Below are 17360 nucleotides of genomic sequence, written 5' to 3' on the forward strand. Positions count from 1 at the left end.
TTCTGAATATTGTGAATAACATTAACGAAATTTTTAAATGATAAAACAACCTGGCATTCCTGGTATAAACCCAACACGTAGCTTATCCATTTTATCTAATGCTGGATCTGATTTGTTAACTTTTCTATCAGGATTTTTGAAGCCATGTTCACAAGTGAGACTGACTGCTTATTTTTTCTTTCTTGGCTACCTTGTTTTGGTGTAGAATTGAGGTTATGCTAACCTCACAAAAAGAGTTGGGAAATCTCTTTTCTGTGAAAGAGTATATGTGAAACTAGAATAATGTCTCGTATGAACGTTTGGTGAAAACCACTGGTAAAATCATCTAAGTCTGGATTTCTTTCTTTCTCTCTCTCTTTTTCTCCCTTTCTTTCCTTCTCTTTCTTTTTTCTTTTGAGGCAGGATTTCGCTTGGTTACCCATGTGAGAGTGCAGTGGTGCTATCACTGCTCATTGCAGTCTCAACTTCCCATGCTCAAGCGAGCCTCCTGCTTCATTTTTAAAAAATTGGGCCAGGCGCGGTGGCTCACGCCTGTAGTCCCAGCACTTTGGGAGGCCGAGGCAGGCTGATCACGAGGTCAGGAGATGAAAACCATCCTGGCTAACACGGTGAAACCCCATCTCTACTAAAAATACAAAAAAAAATTACCCAGCCATGGTGGCAGACGCCTGTAGTCCCAGCTACTCGGGAGGCTGAGGCAGGAGAATTGCTTGAACCCAGGAGGCAGAAGTTGCAGTGAGCTGAGATCACGCCACTGCACTCCAGCCTGGGCTACAGAGTAAGACTCCGTCTGAAAACAAAACAAAAAAAAATTGGCTGGGTGTGGTGGCTCATGCCTGTAATCCCAGCACTTTGGGAGGCTGAGGCGGGTAGATCACCTGAGGTCGGGAGTTCGAGACCAGCCTGATCAACATGGAGAAACCCTGTCTCTACTAAAAATACAAAATTAGCAAGGCGTGGTGGCGCATGCCTATAATACCAGCTACTTGGGAGGCTGATGCAGCAGAATCGCTTGAACCCAGGAGGCGGAGGTTGCGGTGAGCCGAGATCGCACCATTGCACTCCAGCCTGGGCAACAAGAGGGAGATTCCGTCTCAAAAAAAAAAAATTTTATAGAGATGAGGTCTCACTATATTGCCCAGGCTGGTCTTGAACTACTGAGCTCAAGTGATCCTCCTGCCTTGGCCTCCCAAAGTGCTGGGATCATAGGTGTGACACCATGTGCAGGCTGGCTGGAATTTTAATAGAAATCTTTTGAAATTACCAATTCAGTTTCTTCAATAGGGTTAGACTTACCCTACTGAGGAAACTTTAGAATTTTTAGGTGTTTTATTTCTTCTGAAATCAGTTTTGCTAAGTCATTTTTCATGAGAATTTGTCCATTAGGTTTAAATTTTCAAATTTATTGTCATATAGTTTTTGATAATGTTTTATTTTCTTTTGAATGACTGTAGCACCTATAATGATACCCCTTTTTTCATTCCTGGCATTAATGACTTGTGAATTCTCTCTCTCATTTGAATCACAGCAGTTTGTCAATGTTATAATGTCAAAGAACTAATTTTTGACTTTATTGATTCTCTCTAATGTATAGTTATTACCTCTTATTTCTGTTCTTTATTATTATTTTCTTCTTCATGATTTTTTTGTGTGGTTATCTTTCTACCCCACCACTAATGCCTACTTATGATTTGATTGACATTTAAATAGTGATCAGTTTCCTGGTAATAGATAATAGTTGCTTAACTGTAATTCCAATTAGAATATAACTGGTTTGGTTGACTAGAGTATACCACTAATTAGGCTAAAGTCAAAATTTTGATTCTTTCTTGGTCTGGTGCAGTTCCTCTGAGCCCATGGCTACAGTCAGCCACTTTACAGAGGTCAATGAAAATACTGCTATAGCTTTGGAGCATTGTAAGTGTTTCACCATTACTGAAGGGAAAAAAATACAGAAGTTTACATTCTACTACCTTTTGGCCACTTCTGTTATCTTCAACAAGTGAAAGATAGAAGATTTTATGATCAAAAATCACAGAAGAAATGGTTTATCTGTTGGTAAAAATATCCTGATAATTCCATTTCTGTTTGAGCTGCATGTATATTATTACCCTTCAAAATACTTAAGAAATTTTCACAAATTGAGTTTTGTTTTATTATACTATTGTGATTATACATTCTGCTTTAAAAATTACTAAAATAGGTCAGATATATCATTATTTGCAATGTGCGTAATTAATTTACCTAAAGTGTCAGCTATGGCATTTCTTTTTTTTTTTTTTTTTTTTTTTTTCTTTTATTATTATTTATTATTATTAAACTTAAGGTTTTATGGTACATGTGCGCAATGTGCAGGTAAGTTACATATGTATACATGTGCCATGCTGGTGCGCTGCACCCACCAACTCGTCATCTAGCATTAGGTATATCTCCCAGTGCTATCCCTCCCCCCTCCCCCCACCCCACAACAGTCCCCAGAGTGTGATGTTCCCCTTCCTGTGTCCATGTGTTCTCATTGTTCAATTCCCACCTATGAGTTACTTAGAGTGGTCCGCTCTGGTGGCGATCAGAGACAGAGGGTGTTCCCACGGGCAATGTTTTGTGATGCATGTGAGTTACTGTTTTTGTCAACTGCAAGTGTTAGATTCTCTTATCCCTCACTATATCTGGTGTGTAATATGCATCAGAAATGGAGAGGGCGCCTGGGCATGGTGGCTCACGCCTGTAATCCCAGCACTTTGGGAGGCCAAGGCAGATGGATCACGAGGTCAGGAGTTCAAGACCAACCTGGCCGATATGGTGAAACTGTTTCTACTAAAAACACAAAAATTAGCTTGGCGAGGTGACGGGTGCCTGTTATCCCAGCTACTAGGGAGGCTGAGGCAGGAGAATTGCTTGACCCAGGAGGCGGAGGTTGCGGTGGGCTGAGATTGTGCCATTGCACTCCAGCCTGGGTGACAGAGTGAGACTCCTACTCGAAAAATAAAATAAAATAAAAAAAGAAGTGGAGAGGAAGCACACAGTCTTGTCAGCTTGACTCACTATTTAAATGTCAATCATATCATAAGTAGGCATTAGTGGTGGGGTTGAAAGATAACCACACAAAAAAATCATGAATATACTCTTCCTGATTTCCTGTATAACATTACGTACCACACTGATATGGTGAGAGGAATGTGAGTGGTGTAGTTAGCGAACTCCAAAACAACAGGGCTGAAAGTAACAACAATTTCCTATGATCTTGACTTGTGACCTTTAGAAAATTCTTCAGTGTTAGCCTGTCAATCATAATGTGCTGAAAATTTGAAAAAGATAATATTTTACTCTCACTGAAGATATTAATGATCTGAATATCAATCCTTTTAATTAACTGAACCAAAAGCACAATCAATCATAGATTTTTAGAAAAAAGGAAAAAAATTATCAATCACACAGCAAGTCAAGATGATTTTCGGACCAAAGATCTAAATGTTATTAGTTAAATTACATAATAGCAGGAAAAAAGGTCATTTGTAGTCTAGGAGTGGAAAAAAATCTTATAATGACTTGAAATCTGGAAGGAATTTTTTAAAAGATTGTAAATTTAACTGCCCAACAATAACAACAACAAAGTCTTCTGAATAGTCAAAATACTATAGGCAAAGAGAAAAGGCAAATCATAAACCGGGAAAATATTTGCCACTTATGTTAAAGAATTTATAGAGAGGGTTCCTAAAAGTTGAAAAAAGACTGATTTTTTTTTAAAGGGATGGAAGTTGTAATTCACAGAAAATGGAAAGCAAATTATCTTTAAAGATATGAAAAACGTACTCAGCCTCACTCATAGGAGAAATGAGAAAAATTACATTAAGACACTCTTTCAGACTCCAACAGACTGACAAAAATTCAAAACTTTGACGTCAAATGCCTGGAGTGAGGCTGTGGAGGAAACAGGAACCCTCATACATTGTTAGTGGTGATACAAAATAATATAAACTCTCTAGAGGAGAATTTGGCAATATCTGGCAAAATTCCATATGCATTTATCCTTTGATGTGGCAGTCCTATTTCTAGGACTGTAATCTGGTGATACATTTTTAAACAAACAAAAACCACAAGAAAATGACATATTTGTGTTATACATTCCAACATTATTTGTAATGACAAAAGACTAGAAACCACCCAAACATCCATCAGTAAGAAATGGTTGACTAAAGTAATAAAATAATTTACATAATGGAGCACAATGAAGCTGTAAAAAATAAAGAAGAAGAAATCTGTATAGACACTGATGTGGAGTGATATCCAGAATATGTCAGTAAGGCCAGGAGCAGTGACTCAAGCCTGTAATCCCAGCACTTTTGGAGGCCGAGGCCAGTGGGTCACCTGAGGTCAGGAGTTCAAGACCAGCCTGGCCAACGTCATGAAACCCCGTCTCTATGAAAAACACAAAAATTAGCTGGGCATGGTGGCACGCACCTGTAGTCCCAGCTATTTGGGAGGTTGAGGCAGGAGAATCCCTTGAACCCAGGGGGCAGAGGTTGCAGTGAGCAGAGACTGCGCCATTGCACTCCAGCCTGGGTAACAGAGGGAGACTCTTTCTCAAAAAAAAAAAAAAAAGAAAAAAAAGAATAAAAAGAGTATATCAGTAAAGGAAATAAAATATCACCTGCAAAACAGTGTATATAGTGCACCACCTTATCAGTAAAAAAGAGGGGAAATACACACATACGTACACACACACACAATTTGCTCATAGTTTCAAATGAAAACAGAAGAACGATAAACCAGTGGGAGAAATATTGGGACAAGGCAGGAAAGAGTGAGAGGCAGAAACAGTAATGGAAATGAGACCTCTCTGAATGTATCTTGCTCTAAAGCTTTGACTTTGAAATCATTTAAATATTTTATATATTCAAAAATTAAATTAAGTCAAAAGATAGGAAATAAAGCATTTCCTAAAACTTGAAAATGAACCAAAATAGGTACCAAATTATGTATCAAATTGATGGTGTACCACAAAGATAAAAGAGCTAGTTCAAGTTACTTTTGGATGCTGCATTTGGACTGTACATCATTAGTAGAATATATTCTAAGGTCAAAAAAAAAGAACTGCAAAAATATGTAAACTTCATTCAGTAGTCTTTCTGTTAGTAGCAATGTTGGTACTATAATTTTTGAATTATTATATACGTTTTGAAGATTAATGCATTATAGCAATAAAAACTATTGTTAGAAATCAAGATTTTTGTGTGTGTAACAGAAAAGACACATACATATAAAATTAAAGAAGTTCAATCAAACCGGGCATGGTGACTCACGCCTGTAATCCCAGCACTTTGGGAGGCCGAGGCAGGCAAATCACCTGAGGTCAGGAGTTCAAGACCAGCCTGGCCAACGTGATGAAACCCCGTCTCTACTAAAATTGCAAAAATTAGTTGGGCGTGGTGGCAGGCACCTGTAATCCCAGTAACTGGGAGGCTGAGGCAGGAGAATGGCTTAAACCCGGGAGGCAGAGGTTGCAGGGAGCCGAGACCATGTCATTGCACTCCAGCCTGGGAGACAAGAGTGAAACTCCATCTCAAAAAAAAAAAAAAAAAAAAAAAACAAGTTCAGTCAAAACTTAATGATGTCAGATTTGAAATGGAGATATTATTATTAACTTTTGAGGCTTTAAAAATATTCATTTTCTAGGTTAGTCAACAGAAGCAATAACAACAATGATGAATACACCATTCCCCACTAAAACAAGCCGGGGCTCCTTAGAGAAATGGCTAAGCACAAACTGGAGGCAGGCGAAGTATGAGTTGATCCTGGGGCTTCTTGTACTAGAAAGCAAGGATGATATCAAATATTAATGGGAGTCACATCAAAAAGCCAATTTGTGAGGCTCCCCTGGCCTAAGATAAAATAATTAGAGCATCAAAAAGAAGAATGACCATAATTGACTAAAACATAGCAAGTATATACAAAATCAATGTATTTATAATGATAACTGAGGTGAGATTGAGAAAGAAATTGAAATAGAGACAGAAATAATAGCAGCTAAAAAAAAAAAAAAAAATCACAGGGAACCAACTCCTTACTCTGAAGGAAGCTAGGGAACCAACTCCTTACTCTGATAATTGGTAATTTAAGAAAAAGAATTTAACATTTATCCTGCCTGTTACATCTGAACTGTATTTCCAGGTTACCAAAAAGGTCTACTTGATCAAGGAAAGTTCTTTACAGGGGAATTCCAGCTAATATACTTAGAAGGAATAATAGAACAAAAATGGTTAAAAATCATCTTTTTGGCCAGGCGCGGTGGCTCATGCCTGTAATCCCAGCACTTTGGGAGGCCGAGGCGGGTGGATCACGAGGTCGGGAGATCGAGACCATCCTGGCTAACACGGTGAAACCCCGTCTCTACTAAAAATACAGAAAAATTAGCCGGGCGTGGTGGCGGGCATCTGTAGTCCCAGCTACTGGGCAGGCTGAGGCGGGAGAATGGCGTGAACCCGGGAGGCGGAGCTTGCAGTGAGCCGAGATCGTGCCACCGCACTCCAGCCTGGGCTACAGAGCAAGACTCCGTCTGAAAAAAAAAAAATCATCTTTTTCTAGCCCTTATTGAATAATAGGTCCAGAGATGAGATTAATGCAAAACCTAATGGAAAATGGTGGACAGGGAAATTTACAGTGGAAGGATCAGACTGTCATCACCTGAACCAAATGACTCATCTCACCTCACTAAATGTATGCACCAGATTATGCACTGTTTGATGCATAAATAGGATTTTTTCATGACATGCGCTTGTCGAAGAGGTTGAACCAAATCTAATTCAGACTTTCGACCTCACTTTCAGATTATGGGAGAAACAAGGGTCAAACCAGTAAGTTAAAATAATCAAACAAATGCAGAATGTGGGACATTCTACAGCAAAACGGATCCAATTTTCAAAACAAGTCAAGGACATAAGGAAAACAGGGGGAAAAGAAGTGGGGGATGTTCTTGGTTATAAAAAGACTTAAGAGCCATAATAATCAAATGCAATGAGTGGAGGAATTGGAGTATAAACTGACTAATCATTCTTATTTAGGATTTTTTTAATGTAAGTTAGACGTGATAATGATATGAGAAATGGCCTTATTTTTTAGAAATATTTTAAGGTGAATGCAATACTATGCAGCCATAAAAAAGAATGAGATCATGTCTTTTGTGGGAACATGGATGGAGCTGGAGGCTATTATCCTTAGCAAACTAATGCAGGAGCAGAAAACCAAATACCACATGTTCTCACAAGTGGGAGCTAAATGATGAGAACTCATGAACACAAAGAAGAGAACAACAGACATTGGGGTCTACTTGAAGGAAGAAAATAACTATTGGGTACTAGATTTAATAGCTGAGTGATGAAATAATCTGTACGACGAACCTTCATGACACGAGTTTACCTATATAACAAACCTTCACATGTACCCCCAAACCTAAAATAAAAATTTTTAAAAGCAATTTAAACAAACAAAGGCATAAATATTTTGAGGTGAAGTAGTATTTTGAGGTGAAATGACATGGTGTCAAGGATGTGCCTTAAATGGCAAACAAAGAAAACAAAGAAAGGCAGGGAAAGAGAAAAAGAATGGTTAGATCAAGCAAGTGTAATGAAAATCAAAACAATGAAATTGTTCAATTTGAGGAATGGGTCTATGGGGTTAATTATCCTACTTACTATATTTTTGTGATGAAAATGTTTACAATAAAATGTTTTTTTATTTTTTTATTTTTGAGACAGAGTCTCACTCTGTCACCAGGCTGGAGTGCAGTGGTGCGATCTCGGCCCACTGCAACCTCCGCCTCCCAGGTTCAAGCGATTCCCGTGCCTCAGCCTCCTGAGTAGCTGGGACTACAGGTGCACACCTGGCTAGTTTTTTTTTTTTTTCTGTATTTTAGTAGAGACAGGGTTTCACCATATTGGTCAGGATGGTCTCGATCTCCTGACCTTGTGATCCTCCCGCCTCAGCCTCCCAAAGTGCTGAGATTACAGGCACGAGCCACCGCGCCCAGCCAATAAAATGTTTTTTAAAAGTTAATCATTGGCTGGTCATGGTGGCTCATGCCTGTAATCCCAGCACTTTGGGGGGCCAAGGTGGGCGGATCACTTGAGGTCAGGAGTTCAAGACCAGCTTGACCAACATGTCCACTAAAAACCCCCATCTCTACTAAAAATACAAAAATTAGCCGGGCATGGTGGTGGGTGCCTATAGTCCCAGCTCCTCAGGAGGGTGAGGCAGGAGAATAGCTTGAACCCAGAAAGGCGGAGGTTGCAGTGAGCTGAGATGACATCACTGCACTCCAGCCTGGGTGATAGAATGAGACTGCATCTCAAAAAAAAAAGAAGAAGAAGAAGAAGAAGAAGAAGAAAAAGTCAATCTTTACGGCACTTTGCCAAAAATATTTCAGATGATCAATGTATCACCTCCGGATGGACCATCTGGTCACATCTGTGCTGATAATGGCTTTTCCATACAGGCCAAAAAAAGAGGCACACAGTAAGAGTCAGTGAGAGGGGGTCTTCTGGAACTGCTCTGTCTTCATTATGTACCAAAGAAACATTTTATTTCCAAACCCTCCTTTACTTCAATGGAACAGGATGATGCAATTCATTTAGTAAACGTGTCCCATAGTCCCCAGACTTGCCTTGGCTGCCTAAAATATATAGAACAAAACCAAGCAATTTAGTTTGCTCATTCCCAGAAAGAAATATTTCTTTAGTGCAAGCACATAAAAAGACATGTTTTTATCATTGGGACTCAAAAAAAAAAAAGTGAACATAAGAAAACCAGTGAACACATTGGGTTGGGAATAAGAAGAGCTGAGCTGTGCCAATCACGGACTGTGTGGCCTGCAGCAAGTTGCTTCATGGTGTGTGAGATGGCATTGAGGGGATTCCCAACTTCGTTGCTTCTTTGAACACACCACTCTCTCATGCAGCAGGGAGTTTGTCCTTCCAAGAGATTCATGAACAGAACATGAGCTACAAGGTCATTCGTAGGTTCCCTTTGACTCTGAGACCTTTTGATTCTCTGACTCAGTTGCCAGTTTAATGCATGCATTGCCCATCGAAATGTCAAATGTACGTTTCAGGCCAAAATACATCACAGAGGCATGTTCACAAATAAAAAGCCCCGAAGGCCGACAGGTGTCCTGTCTGTGACTGGATCAGTCATCATACCTCTTCTTTTTTTTTTTTTTCGACGGAGTCTCGCTCTGTCCCCAGGCTGGAGTGCAGTGGTGCGATCTCGGCTCACTGCAACTTCCGCCTCCTGGGTTCAAGTGATTCTCCTGCCTCAGTCCCCCAGTGGCTGGGACTACAGGTGCATGCCACCACGCCCAGCTAACTTTTGTATTTTCAATAGAGACGGGGTTTCACCATGTTGGCCAGGATGGTCTCGATGTCTTGACCTGGTGACCACCCGCCTCGGCCTCCCAAAGTGCTGGGACTATAGGCGTGAGCCACCGCGCCCGGCCCATCATACCTCTTCTATCTGGAGTACTTACTTTCCATGAAAGACAGTAGCTTGTTTCTGGATCCACTGATCAATGTTTGGTTTTCTACAGCAATGATTCTAGAGCACACTAGAAAGCCTGGTCCAAGAATTTCTAAGGGGTTCTGGGGCCAAGAGATGTTTGCATGTAAAGTAAATGTTTGCTTGTAACATGAGATCATGTTACAGAAGCAAAGCACCTTCTTCTTAGGCATGACACTTAATCCTTGCAACAGCTCTCTAGGGAAGACACAGATGAAGAAATGGAGTCCCAGGAAGAGAACCTAGGACTTCCTTTCCCTTTTCCAACCTATCTGTGTGAGGCAAGATTTTCTTCATATACTTTAACCAAAAGCTAACTAATTGAACACAGAAGCAGATATGAGCATCCTGCTATCCCCTGTTATGCCAGACATGGAGGAGGTTTGCAAAAGTGTAAGACAATGCCACTCTTCTCACAAATTGTTTTTGTTTTGGAAGATATAGTTATTTTTCATAAAATTCATTATGTTAATATGCAATGGGTTTATTATTGTCATTTTAAAATGAATAGATAAACACATATTTTTAATTTTCTCAGTTTTAACTTCTAGTATGTTAACTATTGGCAAATATGCCACATAAACAAAAGCTCTCTCTGTGGGCCTTAATAATATATGTGTATAGAGGTCCAGGCCAGGTGTGGTGGCTCACGCCTGTAATCCCAGCACTTTGGGAGGCCAAGGTGAGTGGATCACGAGGTCAGGAGATCGAGACCATCCTGGCTAACACGGTGAAACTCTGTCTCTACTAAACACACAAAAAATTAGCCAGGCATAGTGGCATGTGCTTGTAGTCCCAGCCACTTGGGAGGCTGAGGCAGGAGAATCACCTGAACCCTGGAGGCGGAGGTTGCAGTGAGCCGAGATCGCGCCACTGCACTCCATCCTGGGTGATGGAGGGAGACTCCTTCTCAAAAAAAAAATGTCCTGAGGTCATGTCAAGCAAAACATCTTCATAAGCATGACACTGAATCTTCGCAACAGCTCTTTAGGGAAGATGCAGATGAAGAAATGTACTCTCAGAGAAATAAAGCTCCATTTTCAGGGACACAAAAAGGGTAAGTGGCAGAACCAGAGTTCAATCCAGGCCAGCCTGATTGCATGGCTTCACCTATTAACCACCAGGCAATGCTTGCCACCAAAATGGCCAAAGCTCTTCTTCCCAAGGATGTGTTTTTGACTAGTGACTCGATCTGATTACATTAAAACACACTAAAAAACCCTGGCTGAAACCCATCCAAACTTAACCTGTGATCAGAACTGAAATCCTTGCTTGTTCTCCACATACCAAGTTGATTCAACGGATTCCCCATCATTTCAGTCGTTTGCTAAATCAGTAAGAAATTTGCATGATGTATCAGTTACCATGTCTTCAGTTGCAAGGACCAGTAGTGCTATAGTTTAGATGTTTGCCCCCAAATCTCGTGTTGAAATTTGATTCCCAGTGTTGGAGGTGGGGCCTAATGGGAGGAGTTTGGATCACGGGGGTTGATCTCTCATGAACAGGTTAATGCCCACCCTTCAGGGGTGGGGGTGAGAGTGAGTTCTCACTCTATTCGTTCCTGAGAGACCTGGTTGCTACTAGGTAAGTGCAAAAGCAATTGCAGTTTTTGCATTGTTGGAATTTGCCATTTGATATTGGAATACGTTCTTAAATAAATGTGGTTATGTTATACATCATTTTAATGGGCATTTCTTGCTTTATATTTTTTTTTGCTAATGACTTATTGCTTGCTGTTTATTTTATGTTTATTTTAGACTATGGAAATATTAGACAAAAAGCAAATTTGAGCAGTTTTCTTTTTCGAGCTCAAAATGGGCCATAAAGCAGCAGAGACAACTCACAACATCAACAATGCATTTGGCTCAGGAACTGCTAACGAACGTACAGTGCAGTGGTTCAAGAAGATTTGCAAAGGAGATGAGGGCCTTGAAGATGAGAAACATAGTGGCTGGCCATCGAAAGTTGACAATGACCAATTGAGAGCCATCATGAAAGCTGATCTTCTTACAACTATACGAGAAGTTGCCAAAGAACTCAACATCAACCATTCTGTGATTGTTTGGCATTTGAGGCAAATTGGAAGGTGAAAAAGCTTGATAAATGGGTGCCTCATGAGCTGACCAAAAATCAAGAAAATCATCGTTTTGAAGTGTCATCTTCTTTTATTCTACACAATAACAGCAAATCATTTCTGAATTGGATTGTGACGTGCAATGAAAAGTGGATTTTAAGGCCGGGAGCAGTGGCTTATGCCTGTAATCCCAGCACTTTGGGAGGCTGAGGCGGGCGGATCACGAGGTCAGGAGATTGAGACCATCCTGGCTAACACGGTAAAACCCTGTCTTTACTAAAAATATATATATATAAAAAAAATTAGCCAGGTGTGGTGGTGGGCACTTGTAGTCCCAGCTACTCAGGAGGCTGAGGCAGGAGAATGGTGTGAACCTGGGAGGCGGAGGTTGCAGTGAGCCGAGATCACGCCACTGCATCCAGCCTGGGCGACAGAGCGAGGCCCCATCTCAAAAAAAAAAAAAAAAAGAAAGAAAAGAAAAGTGGATTTTATACGACAACCAGTGATGACCAGCTCAGTGGTTGGACCGAGAAGATGCTCCAAAGCACTTCCCAAAGCCAAACTTGCACCAAAAATGGTCGTGGTCACTGTGTGGTGGTCTCTGCTGCCCGTTTGATCCACTACAGCTTTCTAAATCCCAGTGAAACTATTACACTTGGGAAGTATGCTCAGCAAATCGGTGAGATGCACCAAAAACTGCAATGCCTGCAGCTGGCATTGGTCAACAGAAAGGGCCCAACTTTTTTCCACGACAATGCCTGACTGCATGTTGCACAATCAATGCTTCAAAAGTTGAATGAATTGGGCTACAAAGTTTTGCCTCCTCTGCCGTATTCACCTGACCTCTTGCCAACCAACTACCACTTCTTCAAACATCTCGACAATGTTTTGCAGGGAAAATGCTTCCACAACCGGCAGGATGCAGAAAACACTTTCCAAGAGTTTGTTGAATCCTGATGCATGAATTTTTATGCTACAGGAATGTACAAACTTATTTCTCATCGGCAAAAATGTGTTGATTGTAATGGTTTCTATTTTGATTAATAAAGATGTATTTGAGCCGTTATAATGATTTAAAATTCATGGTTTGAAACTGCAATTACGTTTGCACCAACCTATAAAAAGAGCCTGGCACCTCCCTTCTCTCTCACTTCCTCTCTTGCCATGTGATCTCTGCACATGCCTGCCCTGCTTCTTTGCCCTCTGCTGTGAACGAAAACAGCCTGAGGCTTTCACCAGATGCCCAGTCCTCCAGCCAGCAGAACCATGAGCCAAATAAACCTTTTTTCTTTATAAATTACCCAGGCTCAGGTATTCCTTTATAGCAACACAAATGGACTAAGACAAACATAAGGGAATGAATTATCATACATAGCAATAAGTCCACAGGTAAGGCAGGCTGCAGGCTTAGTCTGTTGTGGCTCTGGCCTTGTTTCTCTGTCTCTCTCATCTCTTCTGTTTTTGGCTGAGCCTGAGTCCCATGGGTGGATGCCAGATGGGAGCAGTAGTTCCAGGCAGCACACTCAGAAATAACCACTTCTAAAATGAAAAAAGCCATCTTTTTCTTGGGCCTCTTTTTAGGAATAAGAAAAGCTTTCCCAGAGGCTCCCACCCACAACAGAATTCTCTTCTCTTCTCCATGGTCGGGATTAGTCCCCATGCCTCTTCTAAATCAATCACTGGCAAGGGAAATGAGATCCAGATTGAATTATATTGACTGCTTGGGAGTAATGGATGTTGGGGAGTTGACGACAGGTTGTCACCTCTCTTCATGAATGACAAGTCTGTACAGCAATAATGGCCAGAGACAGGTGCAGCATCTCACTGTGGATTAGACCATTCTCACTGAATAGCAAAATTCATTCCATGATTTCAGCTCTCAGTGGTTGGAGACTATCACCAGGTGAGCTGGGCACAGGTACGGCAGCCTCAAGGCCCTATAGAGCAGGCTCAATGTCCCTCTTCTTCCTTTGACAGCCAGGCTTGGTACTTTAATGACTGCTGGACATATCAAAGTCCTTTTAATACAACTCTGATAGATGTATTAATGGTGTTGCCCTGGCCTCCTAATCTATAGCTGTTGACTGTCCTCACAACAGCACAAAATGTAATTTTCTAGAGCAACAGTTCACTTGAAGAAATGGTCATGTTTTCATGTTCAGAGAAATGATCATGAATACATGTTCAGAGGTAAGAAAACTGTGTTTGCTTTGAAGAAAAATTAGCAGTAATCACAGGTTATGTGAAAAGTCATCTGACAAATTTAGAAGGTCAGTACATGCAAATATTTGTTGTGTTTTCAGGGCTGAATGCAAAGCTGGAGACACTTAGCCTTTATTCTAAAGGAGACTCTTTAAAATATGGATAAATGGACTGAATTTCATCCAAAGCTCAAGCTGGAGCAATGCTGCCAGACCACAAATTGACTCTTTGCAGTGTTATTTCTGGGGCAGCTGTGGTGTGGATAACTCAGAGCATGCACTGATCTATAACCGAAGGCAAATGGGCATCCTTTGGGCATCAGCTGCTACCATCATCAACTAACACTCTTCTCATTTTTAGGACTTGGCCAATGGTCTGTGTGGATGTGTTACCTTGTTAGGAAAACACACAAAAACAAATTGGAGAGTCAATAAGAAGGGGTTTAAATTGATATTACAGAGGCCCAATGGCAGAATTGGGATCATCAGGCTTCCCATTGACACTAGGATCAAGACCCAAATCCTTCACATGCTTGTGAGGCTGGGCATGACCTGACTCCACTCACTGGCCCGGCCTCCTCTCCTGCTGCTCCCCTTGGTCTCTGCACTACAGCCACGTTGGCCTTCCTTGGCTCCTTCCTGCCTGAGAGCCTGGCCACATGCTATTTCCTCTGCTGAGAATGCTCCTCCATCTGTCCTGTCTTGGCCTGACTCCTGCTAGCCCCTCAGACCCCATGTAAACATCACTTCCTCAGGGAGACCTCTATAACCCCCTAAACTAGCTTTCATGTCCTTGTGTACTATGTTTTGAGTGTATATGTCCCCCCAAAATTCATGTGGTGGAACTTAAACCCCTAGGTAATAATATTAAGAAGTAGGGACTTTTGGGAAGTGATTAAAAGTCAACAAGTGCTCCACTCTCATGAATGGGATTAATGCTCTTTTTTTTTTAATTTTTTCTTTTTTTTTTTTTTTTTGAGATAGAGTCTCACTCTGTCACCCAGGCTGGAGTGCAGTGGCATGATCTCGGCTCACTGCAAGCTCCGCCTCCCGGGTTCACACCATTCTCCTGCCTCAGCCTCCCGAGTAGCTGGGACTACAGGTGCCTGCCACCACGCCCGGCTAATTTTTTGTATTTTTAGTAGAGATGGGGTTTCACCATGTTAGCCAGGATGGTCTCGATCTCCTGACCTTGTGATCCACCTGCCTCAGCCTCCCAAAGTGTTGGGATTACAGGCGTGAGCCATCGCGCCCGGCCAGATTAATGCTCTTATAAAAGAGGCTTCAGAGAGCTGCCTGGCCCTTCTATTTCCTCTGCCATGTGAGCACACAACATTTGTCCCTTTTGCCCTCCTGCCTTTGGCCACATGAGGACACAGCAGCAAGGCACCATCTTAGAAGCAGAGAGCAAGCTTGCACCAGACACTGAATCTGCCTGTTCCTGGATCTTGGACTTTCCAGCTTCCAGAGCAGTAAGAAAATAAATTTCTGTTCTTTATAAATTACTCAGTCTTGGGCATTTTGTTATAGCAGCACGAACAGACTAAGACACTGGCATGTTTTACCTCCTTCTCCTTCAATGTACTTACCCCACTGCACCAACTAGTTGTTAGTGTGATTATTTGATTGCTGTTAGTCTTCCTATCCCATGACAGAAATATTCATATGAACATGAGCCAAAATGGTATTTCCTGCTTGATTTCCAATACTTATCACAGCACTTGGCACAGAGTTGGCTACCAATAAATATTTTTTGAATGGATGAATGAAGTCATCTTCACAATTCTCCTGTCTTATTTCAGAAAAGCTGATTAGTCTCTTTTCAGAGATTGCTTATATTGGGAAATAGATCTTCACTGAGCTGTCCCAAGTATTTTGTGTGATAGCCAAAGTATGCATTCTCCTCCACCTTCCCTAATGAACATTTCATCTTGCTTTGTAGGACTCTCACTGACAAGGGGTTGAGCTTAGTGCGCTTTTCTAAACACTCACTATTCATCTTTACCTTCATGTACCAAAAAACTTTCCTTTTAGGATCTCTATCCTCCAAGCTGCATTGGTAAACTAGTCTCCAAGATTCAAAACTGTTCCCCATACTAAGTTATCTGTTGCTGCATAACAAGTTACTATGAAATTATATTTCATATTTGTTATTTTTATAATTTGTCTCCACCACAACAAAGAAGATAAGGACTATCTCTGAAGTGTTCCCTGCTCTAGCCTCAACTGCTATTTGCTGAATAACATGTTACTCCAAAGTTTAGCATCTTAAAAGAACAATAAGTTCTTATTTTCTTATAGTTTCTGTGAATTAGGAATTCTGGAGCAACTGTTTCTGGCTCAAGGTCCCTCATGAGGTTGCAGTCAAGATGCCAGCCTGGGCTGTGGTCAGCTGATGGTCAGCTGAAGGCTTGACTGAGGCCAGACAATCCACTTCAAGGTGGCATCACTCATATGACTGGCTAGTCAGTGCTGGTTGTTGTTAGGAGGCCTCAGTTCTTTCTCATGTGCATGTCTCCATACGGCTGCTTGAGCATCCTGACAACATGGCAGCTGATTTCCCCTAGGCCAAATGATCTAAAAGTGAAAGCAAAAAGGAAACCATAATGTCTTTTATGAACTAGGTTTCAAAGTCACACTCCTTCATTTCTGCAATATTCTGTTGGTTACAGAGATTGGACCTATTTAATGTTGAAGAGGTCTCCATGAGGGTGTGACCATCACAAGGTGAGAATCACTGGGGTCATTCCCATGAACTGGATCCAGCTTTTTTTTTTTTTTTTTTTTTTTTTTTGCAAATCGAAAATTCACTTTCCTGCCTACAAATCCCCATTAGTCTTCCCATAACACATAGAAGAAAATCTAAAGTCCTTACCAAACTTCTTGCCTCAATGCCTGATGTGATCCAGCCCTTCCTTACTAAACTATCCTCATCTCTTAACTCCCCTCTCTCTCACTCACTCCACTCCAGCCACATTGGCTTTATTCTTTCTCAAAGACACCAAACTCATTCCTCTCCCAGGGCCTTTGCATTTGCTGCTTCCTCAATCTGGATCTTTCTTCTCCCAGGCACCTGCATGACTCCCTCCCCCCTTTTATTTTATGGCTCAGGTTAGATGTTCACCTCTTCTACCTCCTTAGAGAGTCCTTTCATCCCCACTGTGTTTCGGACTAGCACTCAATTCCACCCCATTCACTCTCTATTACTTTGCTCAGCTTGATGTTTCTGAATAGCAGTTGTCACAACCTAAAATTATATTGCATATTTGTTGTTTCTATAATTTGTCTCCACCTCAACAAAGAAGGTAGGGACCATCTCTGAAGTGTTCCCTGCTCTAGCCCCAGTGTTTAGAACAATACCTGGTAGATGCTTGATATGGTTTGTCTCTGTGTCCCCACCCAAGTCTCATGTTGAATTGTAATCTTCAGTGTTGGAGGAGGGGCCTGGTGGGAGGTGATTCAATCACGGGGGCAGACTCCCCGCTTGCTGTTCTCGTGATAGAGTTCTCACGAGATTTGGTTGTTTGAAAGTGTGTAGT

At 41.4% G+C, this 17360-nt stretch overlaps 1 pseudogene; it reads left to right on the forward strand.

The window, feature by feature from the left end:
* The first annotated feature begins 10506 nt into the window (after positions 1–10506).
* Positions 10507–12664, forward strand: LOC129058069 (histone-lysine N-methyltransferase SETMAR-like; annotated as a pseudogene).
* Positions 12665–17360: the final 4696 nt, after the last annotated feature.

The sequence above is a fragment of the Pongo abelii genome, chromosome 1 (assembly GCF_028885655.2).
Source record: "Pongo abelii isolate AG06213 chromosome 1, NHGRI_mPonAbe1-v2.0_pri, whole genome shotgun sequence".
In the NCBI taxonomy this organism is placed as follows: Eukaryota; Metazoa; Chordata; class Mammalia; order Primates; family Hominidae; genus Pongo; species Pongo abelii.